The 20,637-nt window shown below is 44.5% G+C and overlaps 1 protein-coding gene and 1 long non-coding RNA gene across 4 annotated transcripts in view; both read left to right on the forward strand.

Annotated features, from left to right (window-relative positions):
• LOC121598740 (matrix metalloproteinase-2) overlaps positions 1-20,637 on the forward strand; it is a 264,445-nt gene that overhangs the window by 109,939 nt on the left and 133,869 nt on the right. The window lies entirely within an intron of this gene.
• LOC121598743 overlaps positions 1-20,637 on the forward strand; it is a 104,243-nt gene that overhangs the window by 18,724 nt on the left and 64,882 nt on the right. Inside the window, exon 2 of the long non-coding RNA XR_006005613.1 lies at positions 16,280-16,735. This is a non-coding gene — a long non-coding RNA (uncharacterized LOC121598743). The remainder of the gene's footprint in view (positions 1-16,279; positions 16,736-20,637) is intronic.

Raw genomic sequence — 20,637 nt, forward strand, 5'->3', positions numbered from 1 at the left:
AAACCAAAGATACAAAGCCATTGGGAAACAAAAGGCACACAAATTGTGGTGCTGTGCGAACTTTGCTCGTTCTCCCGGCTTTTTTCCTTTCTTTCCACTTTTTCCCCCGGGTTAATTTAGCGATTGTTATGCAAACGAAGCGGTGCGTTGTGCGTTTTGTGTGCCGTTTAGGGGTTGGAAGTTTTTTCCCCTCACCTCCCACCATTCTCAAATCCTCAAATCTCATTGCTTCTCGTTTTCCGCCCCGTGCTAATCTGCGACAGCATGTGACACCCATTTCTCCACTCTCTGCTAATCGGCTCGCGTTTTACCTGATGGTGTCGCGATATGACTTGCGGCGATGGCGGCGGTCAGGAGCGGATTGAAGTGAGACACCACTGACAGAAAGGAGCCGTTTAGCAAGAGTGCGTTTGTGCGGTGAGGAGGGGAATAGGGGGGGGGGGGGTACAGGACAACAGCGTGAAACAACGCAACCAGCTGTGCGCCCGCTTTTGTAGGCTCAAAGTTTGACACCCAACGCGGGCACACTTCCGCACACACTCCAAGGCAAGGATTAGGTTTATGGGGTTTGGCAAAAATGTGTGCCACGATGGATGGAGTGGGTGGCGGTGGGGTGGATGGATATTACTTCCTTCGCCCACCGCCATTCGGTCACGTTGAGTGATTAAAGCATTCGGCATGGGGGAAAGTCCTAAACGCTGCTCTACACACCTGAGCAGCGGCGCACAAAGTTTTACGCCGGTGGAGAGCTTGTTTTGGAGCTTGTGTTACGACACGGTAAGTGTGCTCGGTTACTGCCTTGCGCGCGGCATAATTTATCCCCCCCCCCCCCCCCCCCCGGCGGCCAGAACAAACAGAGAGTTTCTGTTTGATTTGTTGAGATAAAAAGATTTAATTAAAAACTTCCGAAACGCGCATTCGCTGTGCGAAAAGCCGCTCGATTGAGTGCCTCGCTTACTCGTTTTGCATAAATGGTTCGCGGGAACTGTTTTGTAATATTTTTCCCCCCCCCCCCCCCCCCGCCATGGTCCAAAAATTACACTCACAAATCAGAGTGGACAATAATTTACCACACCTACCTCATCTACTGCCCGCGTGACAAACACACACAGCACATTAAAGGACACGATGCAATCCTTCGGTAAATTCTCGTTAAACGCTGTACCTGTAACCGCGTCGGCTCGGTAACAAGGGGAAATGTTTTATTCTCCCCCTATCTCGCCCCCTCCCAACACCCCATAACGATTGATAAATGTTTTTCTTCTGGTGGTTTAAACATATTTATTCCGAATGTGCAGTTTTCTGCCCGCCCGCACCCTGGTGGACGCACTGCCAATGAACCCCGTCCGCACGTTGAGGTGCGCATTTACATGGGAAACAGATAAGTGATTTCAAGCGCGGATATTTATGCGACAATATGAGAGAAATTAAAACCACAGGCCCGTGCGTGCGTATGTGCAATGTCAGACTCGCCAAAAGATCAGTACCGGCAAAAAAGGAGAAAAAGGTAAACAATCAAATAAAAGAGAGCACAAAAACAGCAAACATATTCAAACAATAAGTAAAAGGAAATGGTAAAAAACACACACACATCAAATGTACAACAGTTTCCACCGATCATGCAAAAAGAAGAGGGTGCTAGGAAGGGAGAGTGTGGCTTTAAGTATGCCAAAATGGAAATTGCCAGCGAAAGGAAACATATTAATTAAACGATTTACATGCTAATGAAATAAAGCGCCCGGCCATGATGTTACTGGCGCGTGGGAGATGCTTGCGGAAGGTGACTGTGGGGACATTTTGTTTGTTTCATTTATGCATTTTTGGTTTTTTGCTGCTGCTGCTGCTGAGCTGCTTCCATTCTGGGTTGCTCTTGGTATTGGTTTATTTTTATTGTAGTGTTGTTGTTGTTGTTGTTGTTTTTGTTGGCTTTCTTTATGATCACAATCATTTGCATCTCGCACCACATTGCACAGAAACCTTACATTATAAAGGCTGGCAAATGACGTCACTGTAATGCATATGAATAGGTATTGTCAGTACTGCTTTACTATTTTTTAACAGTCTAATTGAATAATGTCAATAAACTATAATCAGATTCAATCAGTTGTAATGATCAGAGTAGGACACCGATCGAATATGCCTTTTGAAGAAGGTTTGTTGTGTATTTAATAACTCTGAGGTAGGTTAGACCATATATTTTTGGAATTCAACAAAAAAGAAGATTTTTCGTGAGTCCGTCCGATGAAGTAGCTGCGGCAGGGTTATTAGATCTGGCTTGAACCAATGACGTTTATAGAAGAAATTGAGAAGAATGTTGTGCTAAATTGTTTGTAAACTATGATAAGTCTTACCGAAACCGTCTCAGTCATCTAAATGGTCTTCAAATTGGTAAATTAGTAATGAGTAAAGTTCAAAAATCCAGAGTCCTCTCCGATCCGACTTCCATAAGTCGTCGGGAGCCGTCTAGCGCGGTCCAGGGTCATTCAAAATCGGATTCGGAGTCATCCAGAATTAGAATCGAAGTCATTCGGAGTCTTAGTCGGAGTCATCCGGTATCCAAGTTGAAGTTATCCGGTGTCGGAGTTATCCGGAGTCAGAATCAGATTCACCCCAAGTCAGAGTTGTCAGGTGTCGACTCCAGTTCATTCCGATTCCACTCGACTCCGATTTCGGCGTACTGACTCCAAACGACGCCAACTTCGGGCGGAATTAATGGTTCACGATTTTGAAGAAGTCGGATCGTCTCTTCCAATAACCAGACACAGATCAGACTCGTTAGTATGCTCCAGAGAGCTCCACATCACTACTCCCAATTTACCACATTACCCATTGTGGGCTATTCTGCTCAATATGTTTAGCCTTTTTACATCCAGTCCGTGTTACATTACCTAGTAATTGACATACAAAATTGTGCAATGTAACATTTTCTTTGCTTCAATTAAGGAAAAAGTTCAACTTAAGGTCAAATTACGGCAGCTTCGTTTAGACAGTGTACCAGTGCAACCCGTGCAGCGAGGCTTATTTGTAACGCTCAATCTTTGTAACGTAATTTTGGAAAGGTTAGAGGGAACACATCCTTGTTTACCCTCGTCGTGGCATGCCGGCATTTATGACTGCAACGGTTGCGGTGGCTTGAAAGCTTCTGTCCATTTTTGCTGACCTGAGGCTGCTGGGCGGAAACAGCGCGACGGTGGTCGATGCCCTGCCGCGGATAATGAGTATTACGATTATCCTCTCTGGTCAGTGGCACTGGCAGCAGGACAAATAGAGTAGCGCACCACCCTCCCCCCCAATGGCACCCATGGGTCACGTACGAGTCAAACACTTGCACACACACCACCAAACACACACACACACACACACACACACACACACACACACACACACACACACACACACACACACACACACACACACACACACACACACACACACACACACACACACACACACACACACACACACTAGCAGGACATGAGCCGGGACAGCTATTAACGGCATGGGGACACTGGCCCCGTGCTTGCCTTCTGCCCCGGTGCGCCCACTGATCTCGTTGTGGTGTGCGAGTGCGAAATCCCAGAGATTGTTATTGTTTTCATCGGATGGCTTTCATGTCATCATTATCGACAGGGCTGGACTAAAGAGGTGCATATGTTTTCGGTTTGCCAAGGGGGGACTGGTGCGGGTCGCGGCAGATGCTAATGGGATGAGAATGGAATTGATAATGATAATCAGTTGGAGTTCATAGTGTGTTGGGTGTGTGTGTTGGGTGCAATGTGATGGAAGAGAGCTTATCCGGCCGGCTTTTGTAATGCCGAAGGTAGGATATGGAAACGCGCCATTATCACCCCGTTGACCCCGGAACACGTGCGCGGGGCGGTGTTGATTCCATATCGGTGGGATGCATAGGAATAAAGCATCTACCAAACGATCGGGTGGGGGGGCTTTACACGTAGGTAGCATGTACATTCCGTTTGTGGATTCGTTGTGCTGTATGATTAACATTCCCATAATCGGTTTATTACAATCCGATCAGATCTGGCGAACTTCTGGCAGCTGGGCGGAAGTGAAAGGTGTATTTTAAATAGTAACATCTCTGTCTCTCTCTCTCCCGCTAGCTGCTGGATTTGGAAAAACGTTTCATCAAAGTGTGGAATGTATGTTACCTTCTTTTTTTTTCATTTTGTTTTTGGTAAGGGCGTTTCGGTAAACCACAACCATTTCTGGTTTGCTTTTCTGGTTTCTGCTACTGTTGGCAGAGAGTGGTCAGAGTGTGCAGAGAGAGAGAGAGAAAGAGAGAGAGAGCGAGAGTGGTGGTTCTGTCATATGGGCGGACAATTAATGGAAACATCAATCGGACAGAATTCCATGGGTCAGTAGCAAGTACCGCTGCGATGCTTATAATTGGGAACGATCGGATCGCGTTCCGGGTCGGTGGCTAATGTTTGGTTTTAATTGCAAAATTATTTCTCGCATCTCGCATGGTTGGGAAGCGGTTTCACAACTTGATTGGCAATGCTCCCAGCGCACTCCCTTTCTCCTGTTTATTTTTTATTATTTTTTTTTGTAATACACTTTACAGCTTATAGGCTGTGAAATTGGTTATTATCATTTGTTTTACATATTTCTAACGCTTCGTAAAAAGTAATCGATCAGTAGTATAACATACAAACATGGTTTGAGGGAAAATCGGAAAGGAAAATAAATCCATTCCACCAAACTCCAATCCCGAGCAATACAGGGAAATGCATACCTCACACACACCACACACGCCGGGATCATCGGAAGAAATCAAGGAAGAAAATAGGCTTGGGCAATTCGGTTCATTTCCATGAACGTGAATGTACTAGTTCTTTTATTTAGATGAACTGAACGTGAATCGTGATTCATTCGTTCATTTCAGTTGAAGAAAATATGGTAAATTGTTTTATTTTGCAAGAAGAACATAATAAGTGTATTGCATCTTTTCATGAACGTCCTGGTATTACGGTTCACGTTCATATTTGTATGGCGGGAATGAACGACATAGCGTACTAGGACGTTCTTTATTTCGACGGATAGGTCGTTCTTTTCGTGAATGTCCTGGTCATACGGTTCACGTTCATATTTGTATGGGGGAATGAACGACTTGGACGTTCTTTATTTCGACAGATAGGTCGTTCTTTTCGTGAACGTCTTGGTATTACGGTTCACGTTCATATTTGTATGGGGGAAATGAACGACCTGACGTACCTGACGTTCGTTATTTCGATGGGTAGGACGTTATTTTGATGCCCAACTCATTACATTAAGATTTATAAAGAATCGATGAACGTTGATTAGATGAACGTAGGTCGTTCGTTCTTTAGGATGAATTGAATAAATCGTACAGTTCTGGTACTTGAGGCACAACTCTAGAAGAAAACGCACACGAGATATAGCAAAAATCGAACACACCATTCTGCTGCTCACAACGCGCTGCAAATGTTTTATTCATTTCAATTCACCGCGATGAATAAATTATTGGGCAATTTGTTAAACGAAAGAGCACGAATGCCGAATTTATGAGGTTTTGAAAAACAGCAACCAACAACCACCACTTTGCTTTCCCCGGTGGGAGGGAAACGGCAACAAATAATACCTGTGTGTGTACGTGGCACGGGGCAACAAAGCAGTAGCAACAGCGGAAAAAAAGAAAGAAAAAAACATTCGACAAAGAAAAGTGCCTTTCCGCGCTCCGATCGATTGCCTGCTGTTCGATGACTTTTCCCAACTCTCTCGCCCCCTCCGGGACCGGTACCGCTTTGTTCGTGAGCCGAATTGTATCACTTGTTGTTGTTCTCACCTGTGTGACGGGTGGCAGCAGAAGCACTGAAACAGCGGCCGTTGCGGCCGTTCGCTCCTTGTGTGCTGCCCGAATTCATTTCAATTGTTGTGTCCCAACAACAACAGCAACACAAAAAAGGAAAGAACACGAAACGTGCTTAAGGCATTGTGGGCATCCCGACGCTATCTTGATCCTCCTAACCGAACCTTCAAACGATGAGCAGGGATGGTGTACCGTTGTATCCTTGAGCTTGCTGGTCGAGCTCTTTGGAGGAATCGAACACAAGATACACGATAAAAAAGAAGAAAAAAACAGGGCCCAAAACGGACCAAACCCCCGATGGGAAAATGAGAGTTGAGTCTTTATCTCAACGTTGGCACACTGCGTCATGAATAAACAAAAAAGGTGTAGGACGTTTTTTTTTGTCCCTCTCTCAGAAAGTACCAGTCCAACGTCACGTTACCCCTACCAAAGCGTCCAAACAACGGGTAGTTTGCTTGTTAACCGGTGGTTCTTGCTGTGCTGCAAAAGCTGGTACAAGTACACACCTCGTAGCATATAGGCAGGAATGTCAAACGAAGGCATTCGAAGGTGGGTCATTAGAAGCAGTTTTACTAAGAAGAAATTATAGGAAACTGCTTGTTGAATGTGTGTATTTAAGGTACCCGTTTTGGCATTAAGTGCTGCTAGAAAAAGAACACGATTGGTGTTTGATTAGTTCCATCGGTGTATAATTTATTAAGAGAGCAAACAGAACTCTAGGTTTATTGTTTGAAGTGACGAGGGAAGTCAACGATCCAGTGTACAACTTTGTACTGTACATTAATTAGGCCTATACCGGAGTACTGCTCAACTGTCTGGTGAGAATCTGCAGAAGTCTGGAAAAAGATAATGGAAAGAATACTTCGCAAATTCACGCGTTTGGCGATATGGCGACTTCAGTGGAGTGGCAGTAACACCATACCAATCTAGTATTATTATGATTACTACTACTACTATTATTACTAAGGCTTGTGCAACCATTATATGACAAAAGCGCAACTCAGAAATACAATAAATACATTAAATACATTAAATGTTAGTAGCACTCTCATCTTGTAAGTCGCATCTCTCCCACTCCTGCTCCACTGTTCTGCCCATCAAATCCAAGTTTTGAGCACGTAATACCCCTGTGTTGTCCATATTGGTACTAGGGCCTTACTTTTACAAGCAGTTTTGAAAATATACTGCTCGAATCAAGTCAAGTTATTGATGATTTGGTTATTTAAAACAAAAATAAGTGAAAAGATGTCTTCTATTGTGTTTAAACAGACGACTCGAGTCTTCTACTGGGAAATGAATGATGAATATCTTCTTTGATCAAGCACATTTTTGTTTGAAGACCAATAACAATATTTAACACTTTTCTTATCAGATTTAAGGATTCAAAAAATACTAACTAGAGTGAAAGGTTATATTATTTACCATCTTGTCAATACCTCCTAACTTTGACAACCCTGTGTACACGCCGTGTTAGTAGCACCGGATTATTCCTGTTAAAAGCTCAACCCGCTCCAGCATCGCGCTCCTGTCTTAGCACGGGAAAAAATGAAAACCCTACACCATTACCGGGCACCAGAACCCTCCACCCCCCCCCCCCCACCACACTATGTACGGGCCAATAAATTTTCACCTAGATTGTGCACTTGCTTGCGCCTTGCCCCCTTCTGCCTGCTGCTACTTTAACGAGAAACGCGGTGACACAAACAACGGTGGACACATTACAACGACACCTGGTACAACCAGGGCCCCCGGAACGTTATGCGACCATCGCCGAGCGAACGCGGAGACAAGACTGCGGGCAGGGAATGATGTGGCTGCCCCAACCGGTGCTAATTAGATTTATGCGGTGCTTTTTGCATGAGTATAATTATCATGGCTGCGTTTTGGGAGAAGCAAAGAGAAGCAGCTCCAGTGGTAAGAGATTTTGTAGATAAAAGGTGTTTTTTTTCCTGCACAGACAGATGTAAGAAGTGCACACAGAGAGATGAACCTTCCCAAAGAAGAAACCGTTCGTGGCGATGATCCGAATGGGGGGGGGGGAAGAAAGCAGACCTTCGGGATAGATGGTGTAAGATCCGATTCCGTTTCTGAGCGCGTTTTTATCGCTCCTCTCATCAGCCAGCCTTCTAGGAAGTGAAATAAATTTACTGACACGTTTTCCATGCTGCTGCTGCTGCTGCTGTTGTACCGGCGTGTGTTTCGGTTGTAATTAGTAGCGACACAAAGCACTCACTCAGTAGAAGCTCATTTAGGATGAAGCGTCGTTTGCACTGTCCGATGGAGGAGGAAGAAGGCGGAGGTTGTCATGGGGAAAGCAGCAAAAAAAGCATCAAAAGCAGCGATCGATAAATTGCAATCACAGCTCACAGAGCATCATTTAATTATAAGTTAATTGCATTGAAAAGAGCACACGTGTTCAGCTGGCTCTCCGATCGGAAAGTGCGCCTATACGCTCACACACACTCACACACCGCTCGACCAAACTGCCTCGACAATGAACTTGCTAATTAGCGTATGTGAAGTGGTGTTCAGCTTTATCTTGAGTGCATCATCCTGTTTGGCAGTATGTTTAAGCAGCATTTTGAAATTTGCCACTTTGTGACGTTTTACTGACCCATCACGTAGTTTTGTAGAAGCAGCAGCCCGCGCTGGACTAGCTTCCCCGTTCCACCACTGAACCCCTCCCCCCTGCTCGTCAGTTTAATGTGCATCAGAGTGTGCCATGCGCCATCATTAAGCATGGGGTTTGTGCTGTTGACCATCATTATCAAGCTGCTGTTGGGTTGAATTATTGATTTAGGTGAGAGTGCACCACTACCGCGACGCGTGTATTACGCATCAAAATCGGCTTACTGATCGATACAACACTGGCTAGAAAAAGGTGTTTTCATTTTTTGTTTTTGTGTTCCGTTGCGGTCTCACGATGGGTTTACACAATCAAAATTTAATTATAACGCCGTGACGCCAAGGAAGGGTTGGGTTGGGGACGCAATAAATATGGCGCCAGCAGAATATCGGGTCACCATTTTGCTGCCGGGCTGAGGGCGGCATTGCGGAGGGCGCCCTTGTAACTCGTGGGCGCGTAAAAGCAGGGATTCGGAAAATAATGCAATAAATATGTTAATCTCACCTGGGTCATGAATATAATTAAAATCGACAACTCGGCACCGACGCACGGTGCTGTGCCGGTGGCGCGGTGCTACCGATGGGCTGGAAAATGAGCTAAATTGGGATGAGGTCACATTAAAAACACACACATACAGAGGCACAAAGAGCGTCCCATCACGCCACCGAATCCGGACCAGCTTGGGCGTTTGTAAAACCGATTTTCCATCACATCAATCGGAAGCTGACCCCTCCAGACCGGGGGGATGGTGAATCTTTTCCGTGTCAGTCTGCTGCTGGGTTGGGTTGTGCTGTTAGGTTTATTCACTCTTTCTGCTTCATTTTCTGCACCTGCAGAAACAGCAGCGACAGAAAGGATTACAGAGAGCACAGGGAGATTAGAGAGCACACCGGGGTTTATGGTTTAGGTCGATGAAGATTTCCCTGAAATCGTCGGGTCGGGTCGGGCCAACTGCTCGACAACCCCACAGCAAAGATCGAACTTTTGCGCTAAGAAAGGCTGCACCACACAGCTTGAAGGATGTATTGGTCGGGCGCCGTGAGCGGGCGATGGTAGGACGGTATTAGAAAATCATCACGACCGAAGGATTTGCATAATTTTCAGCTCATCCGGATGTTGGCTCGAGGCTCGACAGTGCTCGACGGACACTGTGCGGCATGAAAGCGCCGAGCAATGGACCGAAGCTCAGCACGATCGTGAAGTGTATCACTCGAATCGATTGCTAAGCAAAAAGGAATGTTGGTTTGGAGTGGCTGTTTTCAGTGCGATCGATGAGCGATGCGGTGCGGGGTGTGCCTAATCAAATTCTGTTTGGTGAGTGGCGAGAAACTATTGCTGCTAAATTAGTGCTTCAGTAGTCAGTTCAGATTCTGTTGGCTGTTGGTTGATATTTTTGCAACACATTACGGGGAATGGAATCGTGTTTTGATTAGTTTGCTTGGTGATGAAACGAACCGAATCGGCCAATGAGGGTTGAGCTTTATCGTAATTGAATTGCTACTTGTTTGGTCAATAGGGAATCTATAAAATTAAAGGCATTTCTAACTAAATGCCTTTTTTCATTCTACAATTGACAACAAAATATAAGCTACGCAGTTTGGATTAATTAAAACTTCATGACCACTCCTCATTCACTATTCAAATAAACTCTCGAACTTGAGCTGTCACTCAATAGCGGTATCACTAAAATGTGCAACGCTTCGTTCCACGCTTTTCTCCCGAATTATGTTATTTATTTTCCAATTCACACTGAACAAAAGGGGGATGAAAAACACCAAATGATTTGTTTTAAACGTTCAATTTGCAGGTTTGATTGTTACATTTGTTGCTTTGTGTACCCATTTTTTCTGACACTTCCAATTGCTGTATTTGCCGCTTGTACAATACATTAACAAGCATTGCACATTTGCAAGTACGTGTGTAAAATACACACCTAGTGGTATAATTGAACTGCTGACTTTTATTAATGGGAGCTTGGTGCAATGGTTACAGATTTGTTTGCGGTAATGGTACACGCTGACCGCATTACAGCGGATTCTGAGCCATTTAGGCACTTTTTTTGACTGTTTTCCAAGTATATTGGAATCAACTGTCTGGTTTAATGGCATGAAAACAGTCAATAAATTGAAAGAAAAACTATCCAAAATACATAAGAATCCTTGGAGTAGATATAGTTTTAAGCTTACCGTGTCTATCAATTGAACTCTCTATGAAGCATCCATTACACCACGTGGCAATCCGGCTCGAAGGACCAAAAATAAAACAATCGAACCTAACCCAACTGTGCACACATCCCTTTGCACAAGATGCATCGTTTGCCGCACAGAATGACATTAAAGATTCATTCCTGCTCCTCTCCCTTATGTCGGTGACATTTCTTGGCGCCACATTCGCATCGGACAGGTTTGTCAAGCAATTGAACACTTTTATTACGTTCATAGTGGATATATGGCGCATGGCCATTGTGGCTGGCAGGAGGCAAAATGGCTTTGCACCGACGACGCCCGACACACATTTTTTTTGATATGATTGGGGGGAGATGATTGTTTTGTTTTTGACATTTGCGCCATACTGCTGCCGCTGCAACAATGGTTGGTGGTGGTGCTGTGATGAGGGGAAAAATCCCGCGCCAAAAAATACGGCCACCTGACAGTTGAACTGTCACTGCCACGTTAACCCGGCAGCGGTAATTTCGAATTCTATCAAGCGGTACTGCACTGCGGACGAATGATAATTATCGGCCATTGCACATAGCAGTGTAGGGAGCCGTTCGGGTTCGGTTGAAGAGTTGAGCCAAAGTTTGGTAAAAGTTCGATTTTTGATAGCATGGTGGGGAGGGAGCCTTTTGACGTGCGGCAAACGGAACCGTGGGTGCAAAATTCGGCCGGGACAAATGACATCCCGCTTAAACTGTCTACTTGGATGAAACGGTTTTGTCGGGGAATGGGATGTCACTGCTGTGTGTCTGCTTATTCTTTTTTTTTTTTTTTTGGCAATGACAACGGACAAAAAATGAAGCGTACGTCAAAACTTCGACCAGAGGCGAATCATAATAATGGCTTCACTTTCTTTTCGCGTAACCCTTCCAAATTTTGGGCTTGCTATGTGACAAGTTTAAATTATTGAGTAGCATCGCAACTGTGCTCTAGTTTTTTTTTTTTTTTGGAGTGTGTTTCTTCGTCTGTTGTTCCCTTTCGGTGAAATCGGGCGAACTTTCACCTAAGTTTGGCAATGCCCCATCATTCGTCTTACTTTCTTTCGGGGGTTTTTTGCGTTCTTCATCTTCTTGTTATTATTCGATAAAGTCTCCCTCTCTCTCTCTCTCTCTCTCTCAACCCCCTACTCAACGTCAAACGTTCGCTCATCTGTCTTTGTGCAATCTCATTTTCCAATCTATTACCCCTTTTCTGTGTGAAAGTTTTTGATCGTTAGCCGAACTTTGCCTTGAGGCTTGAGCGTCTCGTCGAACTCAATTTTCCCTCTTTTTTTTTTTTGCTTCAGAAAACTCACAGTTTTGTATTGTCTTTTTCATCCTCTGGCTGCTTCTAGTTTTTTGTTGTTTTCCACTGATGATGCAAAACGAAAGAGAGCAAAAAATCCCCAAGAAGGAAATGGCCGGTGAAATTAATTAAAAAACAAGGCAGCTCATCATATTTATCCTAACCCTTTGGCTATCCCTTGGCATCGGCCCTTGTTCGCAAAAGCCCGGCCAAGATCCAGCCCGGACCCCAGTGCCCTGTTGGGCAAACAAGTGCATAAATTTCGGAGGCCCCGGTTGAGGCAGCTCCCCAAAACCCATCGCGGTGTCATTGAGGCCCGGTGAGGTTGGTCGATCTGGCAATTCGTGGAAATAAGGCTTTTTTTTGTTTGCAGGGTGTGGTGGCGGCAAGAACCCATCCACCACAGGATTTTGCTCCTTGTGTGAACCACGGGCAACGAACACGAACGCGGGGTTTTCATTTCACCTAATTCGGTCCAGCACAGCTTTTGCTTCTCCTACTTTCTGTTGTTGGTAAACTGATATCCACTTGTGTGTGTGTGTGTGTGTATTTTTTTGGCTTTCAATTATAAATTACTTCCTGGAGAGAGAGCTGGAAGTGGAACTTACTGTTGAGATGAAATTAAAAAACGAAACTGACAAAGGATGGACTTTTTGGAGCAGATTACCGGTAATTCCCGAGAACCCGTAACCGAGTGATGTGGCAGCAAAAGGGGCAGTTGTAGTGGTTGTGCATGTGTGTGTGTGTGTCATTCTTAGGGACACGGTGGGACTGGTGGGACACTGTGTGTAAACACTCGCTGGTTATCGTTTCATGCTTAGCTTACTCTTCCAAGGAATGATACCAGACAATGTGTTACGTGGTACCAGACAAGCAGAAAACGGATCACTTTTCGTCCCACTTCGTGGAAAGGTTTTGCTCATTTTTGGAGGCGAAATTCTTCCAAAAAGACTTTCAGGACTTTTGGCGAGCGAGCAATGAATGTTTTCTTTAATTATTTGGGAAAGATTTATTTTGCAGCTAAAGCCATTTCGTATTCATAGCTGCTAAAAACCTGACCAACCGTGAGCTCTTTCTCGCTGTCGTTGGCACAGGAACATAAGTTAATTTCGTTAGCTTTATACAATCACTGCAAGCATTTGCCTTCGACAAAAATTGCTTTAATTAGTTTACATCTAAACCCTCACGAACACCATTAGCAGCTTCCCCGCGGTGCGTGTCGTAATGATCGAGTCAGCAAAAGTCAGCAAACAAACTGGCCGATCGATTCATTATGCAAACGAGTGCACCTTAACGGAACACAACTTCCACCCGCTCTCCGAGCCGCAAACGAACTAGTTCTAGTTCTCGAACGCTAAGAACTATGTTTAACGTTTCCTTCGCATGTTGCGCAATGGAAAACGCCAGAGAAAAAAAAAGAAAGAAAATAATCTCGCGCGGTAAGCAAACTGCTGAACTGAAAGTTTTGGTTGCTGTCACTCCGCTCCGCAGTAGGAAAACTCCGATTGCCGCAGTATGTGTTATGCGTCAAACTTTAGAATCGTACTCTGGCAGCCGGCAGCCGGAATCGGATGACAGTGAGATGGGTGTCTACGCGCGCGTGTGTGTGTTTGTGTGTGGGTTAAATTACTCGATAGTGGATTAACTTTTCCTCGGAAGGAGAATTCAGCTTGAACCACCCCAATTCGTCGTTCTGGAGGACGACTTTAAGCGGCGGAATAAAAATGCACCGACGGTAGAAGTTTCTCCAGATCTGTTTTGCCCATTCCTTTCGAAGCAGCAATCCATTCGGCGTGTGAAGCAATATCGGGCGGCGATGGTCGCATTCCAGGAAGACGAACAGAGCCCGGAAAACACGGCCACATTCCACTCCATTTCCACCGGGGCCGAGTGCCGCTAAACCAAGCGAGCGCAACCGGAGTTCGATCGATCGGGGAAGAAGACCAGCTTCTTCTGCTGGTATTTTGGATAGGTATTTCGTTCTCACACCCTTTTCCAACGGACGGAGGACGTTTCTTGAGCGAGTTTTCTTTTCGGACAGTCAAGCGTTCTGTCCGCCTCTTGGCTATGTTGCTGTGCACTTCTATTCAGGCATTTTATATGTGTTTTTGCACGAGCTGTTTCAAGGAGTATTTGTTTCGCTCGCCGTTCCGCTTGTACACCTCTTACCCAATGCATTATAATGTTACCAGGTGCATGGGTGTGTGTGTGTGTCGCATTTTATGAAATGATAAGCCCAGCTGACTGTGCTCCACCATCATCCACCACAAAGAACGTTACGTACGGTTTGCCGAGCAAGAAGAGTAATGGAATTATGTCCTGCGCTTAAAAGGAATAAATTTGTCTTTTCCCACTTCTACAAAACCCACTCCCGGACCAGTGTGCCGTCCAGTCGGCGGAGAGTGATTTAAAAGAAGAATGGGGGGCAGGGGGGGGAGCAACCACTCGGCAAAAGCTCGATGCTAAATTATGTGCACAGCAACCACCCCGGGAAGGGAAATTTATGAAAGCATGTGCGGTTTGTTTTGGTTGGTGTGGTGCTTCTTTTGTCGCCATCGCCAGGCCACCTCTCGCAGGTGTGCTCCGTGTGTTTGCTCTTCTGATTGTGTTTGCCAGTGTGCTTTGCATTTCTCGGACAGTGCGAGATTTGAAGAGCCGGTGGCTAAGGTGCGGCTAGAACGGCTTGTCAATGAGTGAGAGCCAGTATGAAGGGGTACCACTGCACGGGGGGGCACCAAACGTCCCCAGGGTTTGATTTCCGTACTACCCGTTATCTGGTGACGTTTCATTTTTCACTGGGCAGTTGGGCACTGAGAGGAAAACAAATTATTTGCAAACCATTCCGAGACTAGATAAGACTACTTGGTTCACGTTTGCTTGAACCAAACAATGCTCAATTTTGTTTACTACTTCAATGGTTTTATTGGATTGTTTCTTCTATTGTTCATGCTATTTTTTTAGTTGTTTACTGATCCTATTTTGCTCCTACGTGACGTGTTGTGTTTGACATGTGTTGTCTTGTTTGGTTAGATTTTGCATGTATGATTGATTTAACATGTTTTAGTCATTTTATCCCGTCAAACTCTTTTAACTTTGATTTTTGTAATATGCATTGATGGACTAATCTTTATGGTCGAAATTATGGCTACATTCCCCGCACAACAATATCACTAATCGTATTGCTTGATATCATCAACCAAATATTAAATTTTCTAAAACCTTATCATGTAATAATTAGGGTTCAAGAAATAAAATAACCTTCTTTATTCTGGCTCGATCCTCTCGATCGTTTATTAAAGTTGGACCTTTACCCCAAAAGTACGTCGACCGCTGCTTTGGAATGATTTATAATTATATTTTAATTACTAATTACTACTAATCCTCTTTTTTTTTTCATTTTAACCTGTATTTCAATCCTTTTTTCATTTTAAAGTATTTTAATTGATTTTTTCCTTTTAATTCTAACATATTTTTCTTTCGTACGGCTATTATTTCAAAACGTAAGCAAACTATAATTGCATCTAATTTCATTTGCTTTACATTTTGCTTTGCATTAAATTTGATTCGCTTTTTCTTTTTCAATCATCTTCATCATCATTTCCCGAATTATTTATTGCATATTAATTGGATATTTTATTGGGAGAGAACAATTCAAACATGCAAAATTCATTTGCAAAACTTACCAAGTGGACATAAAAATTATCCCTTTCCAGTTTGTCAACCTCCGCGTCCGCGTCAACCTCACTTCATGAGCAACAAACAAAGTTTTCCCTCGGTCTTTTGAGCATCAGAAACGTGATCTCAATTTCACCATGAAAAAATAGCATAAATTTACCCTGCACCACTTCAACCTCCCCCAACTGTGATTGTGCAGAGGGAGGGAGGGTTGATATTCCCCCCCCCCTCCTGTACCCCGGAACCGCAATCAAAACATCGCGAAAACAACGTTTCCTAATCTTGCCATAATTTTAATGTAACTCAATTTGTTTATCAACTCCCAACCGTGAACCGGAAATCACCGATACGGTACGGGAAAAGCAAGAGACGCACGCAAGTGAAGAAATTGCAGCGGGTGATCGGCTCATCGCCTCAAAGTTCCCCTTTCCGCCAACCCAAAAACGCCCAGATTCGGTTTCCGTTCGTTAGCGTTATAGCCGGTTTGATAATTTTCCATCGCTCCGTTCCATTCCTTCGCTCTTCACATCTATCTCGCTCTTTCCACCGTTGCGCATCGTTGCTTATGTTTTTCCCTCATTGCCGCATTACTGAACGCTGTGTTTTTCTTGTTTCGATTTCTCGTTTCAGGTAAGAGTTGCTGATCTTTTAATTTCCATCATAAAGCAAACAAGTCACGTCGCAGCCAGCGAGACCAGCCAAGCGGAGACCAATCGATGGGTCTGTGGCTGTGTGTGCGGGTTGTGTGTTTGTGTGATTTGTAACGGCGAGTGCGGAAGGAATTATAACCGCACGCAAAAATGGAAACATCCGTTGGACTGCTGGCTGTGCGGATGCTGTGGGCTGAACGATAGTGGGGAAGAAATTTATTTGCTTCCGTTGTCCCGGCAACGGCGTATGGAGCGGGATACTCAGTACGTTCCCAACAACAGTTGGGCCCTCAATGAACTGGAAAGACAATCCTTGCCCCTCCCCTGAGTGATAACGTCAATGTTTCGCATCTTGTGACCGTAAATGGGGTAGACCCCGCTCCGGAGATTTGTAGTCACTGCGCCACAGCACGTCGCTGCACCAAAATTGAAATAGGTGAGTTTTGCATGATTTGTTCACACCTCAAATTATCTTACAGAGGAAGATTTAAAAGCACACAACAACCTAGAAACAAGTTGTCTGCAAAACACGTCTTCCTTCCCAAGTACTACCTAGTGGTCGGTGTGATAAATCTTGTGCGGACGGAAAAAAACATTACGATAACGCTCCTTTCGGTGTTCTCGATAAGAATCAGTAGGTCACGCCATCGTTTTCTTCTCGATCTTAACACGTACAACGGAAAAAGAGAGGGAGAGATTTACACGGGACAATTTAAAAAAAAATATATCGCTCCAAAAAGAAAAACGGATAAGGTCAAAGAAAAGCGTGGAATGAGATGAAATTTATGAAACCCATTTCTCGTCATATCTGCGGCAGGTTGTTACACTGTTGCCCGGTAGCAACCATTCACCCGCCCTCCCATCCACCAGGATCCATCGCGGAAGGGCAGATAAAAACGTTAATTAATCTTCCCTTTCCGAACACGACACTCAGTCTCCCGCAAAGGGTGGTGAGCAGCGAAACCTTCGCACGCCTCCTGGCGCGCGGGCGCGCTCTCCTAATAGGTTTCGCGAAAGCACATTTAGATTTTTATGCTAAAAAGGGCATGTTGTGTGTGTGTGTGTTTCGCTTTCGCTGCTACACCTGCTGTTGGGTGTTGGGAAATTTAGTGCGAATTAGATTACCCGGGATTGGGCGGGTGTGTGTGTGGGCTTAATTGGAAGCGGCAAAGATGAGTGTCTATACAGCCGCACGCCATCCTTCATGGCGTTCGCAGCCCCGACTGTTTGATAAGTTAAAGCAGATTATGTACTTTCCGGGAATATCCGCTTTTGCTACAAAAAAAAAAACAAAACAAAAAAGCGGAAGCAAAAATGGAGCCTCATTTCCGCCACAAACATCAAAAGCGTCTTTAATGGTGGGTAAAACATGACTCTGAGGCTCAGCTGAATGCCCCATTTTCGTTCGTGTGTGTGTGTGTGTTTGTTTCATTCATCTAATCCAAAGCGCTTTAGCGAATACTTTTCATTTAATATGATTTGAAAAGAATTTTCACCCAGCGCGCGCGCTGCTTATCCTTGGGATCTGGGACGGATTTCGATCCATCCACTTCGTTTGCAGCTGTGTGTGTGTGCCTGTGTGTTTGCTGGGTTTTTCTTGTGTCATTAAAACGAAATTTTACTTCCACCAGCCAAACCCAGCCAGCATTGTGGGGAAGAAATGTAATTATAAAAATATATATATTTATTTCAAAATTATGCTGAGAGGACGATTTTTTGAAATCAATCTTCCATCTAGCTGATTGTGAGTGTCCGTCCGTCCCCCCCTTTACTGAAGGAAAGATGGAAGGGAAAAAACGGGAGGAAACGAATTAGACATAATTGGAAAATAATGAATGAAAAATGAAACCATCTTTCAAAACCCTCCGGCGAAGAACAGGCTTGGTTTGGTTTCGCTTCCCGAGCCCTCGGACTTGCTCCGGTACTTGCCGAAATGCTTGCGGTGTTTGCAAATTTTTCACCATCGTTTCCTAATTTATCGCACACCATCGCGCAACAAAAATGTTACACCCCGTCATCATGCCTTCCGTCGCACCGTGGAAGTGTGCCGGTTTTGGTCCTTCGAGCCGGATTTACGCATTTACATCACACATTCTTGCCGGTGTGGTGCTGGTGTGCTGGTGTTGATATCCACGCTGCCTTGGCACGCCCTTTTTGTGCGAGCTGGTCCATTCGCCAAATGTCCCCGAAGGATTTAGCCTCCCAAAAACGGTACACAAAATAGTGGAAATAGTTTCCACCAGGCCGCCTATTCGTTTGTGGCGCTCCTTCGGAACAGGAGCTCGATGTCTCGTGCGTACATTGCTTGAGAGGCACACAAACAAAGAGCTTTGCCGGGTCGTCTTTCTTGATGTGCTTTCTGCTGGCCAAACGCACGTACCTTCATTCAAAGGTACACGCTGTAAGGACTAATGAAATTAGGTGAGTGTTTTTTTGTTTCTTCTTCTTCTGCTTTTCTTCTTCGCTGGTGCTCATTACACTCGGTGTAGCATTTAAATGAAGGAAGACAAAGGAATTTGTTGGGCAAGAAAAAAAAAACACACGCTACACAACCTAAAGATGAAGAACGTGCAAATGGAGGGAAAGTGTTCGGAAAGCAAAAGGGAAATGAGCAAAAATTCCTAACGAATTTAGTAATGGGATATTAAAAACCTGTAATTTGATACCCCCCCCGGCCGTCGTGGTGGCGCCAAAGAATGGGCCAAAATACTTTCGCCTCTTTTTACGGCAGTGTAATGAAGCAAAAAACGGGGGCAAAAAAGTACGCACACACCGATGGGAAAGGTAGCGAATGAGAGGGAGGCCGCCAATGAACCGACCGAACCGAGGGAATCATTTAAAAGCAAGCGCAAACCAATACACATCATATCGGTTTGTCGGATAATAATGGTAAAGCTTGCGGAACAACAACACCCTCCACAACAAAAAAAAAGGATTCTTAAGATACAGGGTTTCCCACGATTTATTGGTCAGTTCCCATGATTTTTTGGTGCGTTCCCACGATTTTTTGGTCGTATCCCATAGATTTTTGGTTCGTTCCCATAATTTATTGGTATTTTCCGATTGGATATCAATACAATTGGACCAAAAATTCTGGGAAACGACCAAAAAATCGTGGGAACGCATCAACAAAATATGGGAACCCACCAAAAATTGATGGGAACCGACCAATAAATCGTGGGAAACCCTGTAAGAATCTTTACAAAATGGAGCCGGAAAAATAATTGCTCATTTTCCCCGGTTCACGGTTCATTGCGCTTTCAGAGTTTCGGTTAGCTTCTGGCGGCCCTTTCCCGCGGCCATCGGAAATTCGAGCTGCAATCATCTTGGCGCTTTCACACACACACATACACATAGAAAAGAAGCAAAGTTCTTTTTTTCCTTTCGCCCCCCATTGAATGAAGAACGTATGTCCTCTGCGTGAACGCACACGTATGTATGTGTGATAAACGACCAATCTCCTCCCGCTCGAAGAAAATAATTGCATTGTCTTAGTGTAAGTTGTTAGCTCAGGGGGAGGAGAAAAAAAGTGATCATTCTTGCTCTCGGGGGAAGTTGGGAAGTTTCGCAAGCAGTAGAGAGAGAGAGAGAGAGAGAGAGAGAGAGAGAGAGAGAGAGAGAGGGGGGGGGGGGCTAAGTGCTTAGACGGATGGAAAAATATATCGAATTTCGTTCGCTTCCGTTGAGCTGCGCCAAGCAGGGGTGGGTTGTGCGAAGAAGTGGGACACAGTTGGCGCAATCAGCTTCATTACTGCGCGTCATCGTCCCTTGCCCGCCCTCGGAAGAAATCGGAAACTCGTGCGAATCGTGCAGATTTGATCTAATTTGTGCGCGAAACCGTTTGGCAGTCCCAGCAGGCGCGAGCCTTTGCAGCGGGTGTGTCTTACGAGCTGGCGAAAGAAAGGCATAAGTTATTTCATTACTTTAAGCAATTACCTGCTCACAGAGAAAGAATACATCGAAATATGATGCGTTTATTTGATAGGAGATGTGAAATGGGTACTTCATCGTTCAACTGAAATGTCGTTTAAAAATGTTCATTTGGGTTTTAATAATTGCAATATAATATTATAGATATTAGAAGTACCGAATGCCTATATATGCCGGCATGTCCGCGTAGAACGTTTACGTCAAATAGAAGAATAAGATTTTAGAATAGATTTTTCACCGGGATTGTGGTCCATCTAGGTGCTGTTTTTGTATCAGATTTTGTATTTGATGTAGATGTAGATTGATGTAGATTGATGTAGATTTTGTGATTTTGTCCCAATCGTTCAAAGTAGACAAGGGTCTCTTCCCAATTGATGGTTGATCATTGAGTCACTTAGGAGATTTAAG

The sequence above is a fragment of the Anopheles merus genome, chromosome 3L, assembly GCF_017562075.2.
Source record: "Anopheles merus strain MAF chromosome 3L, AmerM5.1, whole genome shotgun sequence".
Classification (NCBI taxonomy): Eukaryota; Metazoa; Arthropoda; class Insecta; order Diptera; family Culicidae; genus Anopheles; species Anopheles merus.